Below are 1,316 nucleotides of genomic sequence, written 5' to 3' on the forward strand. Positions count from 1 at the left end.
ATTCCGCGCATAAACAAGTCCTGACAGATGTCAACAAGAACGAAACAAACCTGTCAGCAATAGTCTAAAACCCTGTAAAAGAAGAAAAAAGAAGAAGAGAGAGCCTGTCAGCAGTGATCGCTCCGGGAAAACATAATTAGGTGCAAAGATATTTATCACGGCGAACAAAAAGGGAATAAGAATGTTTCTGAAATTCTCGTAAATAAGACTGGTTAAGTGGAGTAGTCATAATCGATTTAGCTTTTGTAAAATTGTCATACAATTTAGGACTTACATTTAATGAAGATAATAACAGCGTTTCAGCATTTATTGTAGAATAATCAGCAGGGTTTCAGTATTTGATTAAATATCATTAATAGTGGTTCATTACATAACATTTGATGCCAACATTTTTTTTCACAACAAACCAATGTAAATGTGTCAAAAGGGCAGCCACTGCAGGCTTCTTCTAAACATTTACCGATATTTTAAGCATCACTTCCCATCATAGACATATTGTTGTCTTGAATAAATTCTCATCACTGGGACTCATGTTATGTAAGGTAAAGTTATGTCTATTTTGTTCCACATTGATGCAGGTATGCTTATATTCACATTAGAATCTATCAGAACCAATTTATTTCAGATAAATAGGTCTCTCAGTATGTCTATATCTGCAGGTATAAGTTGTTTTTATTTAGAAAAGTTGTAAATCCAGAATTATATTTAATATAATCAATTAAGCATATAAAGCATTGTAACAAAAACTAAGGTATAATATGAGACACTTCCTCTTTGTAATTTTCACTGCATATTAGAAATAAAGAAGGTATGTAACATTTTGTAAATAAAAGGTGATGTGTGGAATTGATGTTTCTCTTCCAATAGCAAATATCACGGAGGCCAGCAACTGACATGTTGCGCAGAGAAATACGTATGAGACGCTATCGACAGTGGCTCTTGCTTAGTACTGAGCTTCAAGACCCAGGGGATCCTCTCTCCAAGTATACTAATGAAGAATTTGAAGACATATATAGGTAACTTAGAATTAAGTTCTTTTTCTTGAATTACAGAAGATATTACCACTTCTCTATGCAGTGTATCAGCTAACTGATTATTAATGATTTTCTGTGAGTCACTTTATTAATGTTTGTGGATAAACTCTCGCAATTTTTTATGTTTTATGGTTCCAGATTCTCCAAAGAGTCCTTTTGTCATTTGCTAAACATGATTCAAGGAGACCTTGAACGTTCAGACAACCGTGGTAGGCCACTGCCAGCAGTCTATCAACTTCTAATTGCTCTTCACTTCTACTGCAGTGGCTCTTACCAGGTTAG

The 1,316-nt window shown here is 34.3% G+C and overlaps 1 pseudogene; it reads left to right on the forward strand.

The window, feature by feature from the left end:
- Window positions 1-23: 23 nt before the first annotated feature.
- LOC119592497 overlaps window positions 24-1,316 on the forward strand; it is a 3,550-nt pseudogene continuing 2,257 nt past the window's right edge.

The sequence above is a fragment of the Penaeus monodon genome, chromosome 30, assembly GCF_015228065.2.
Source record: "Penaeus monodon isolate SGIC_2016 chromosome 30, NSTDA_Pmon_1, whole genome shotgun sequence".
NCBI classification, from domain to species: Eukaryota; Metazoa; Arthropoda; class Malacostraca; order Decapoda; family Penaeidae; genus Penaeus; species Penaeus monodon.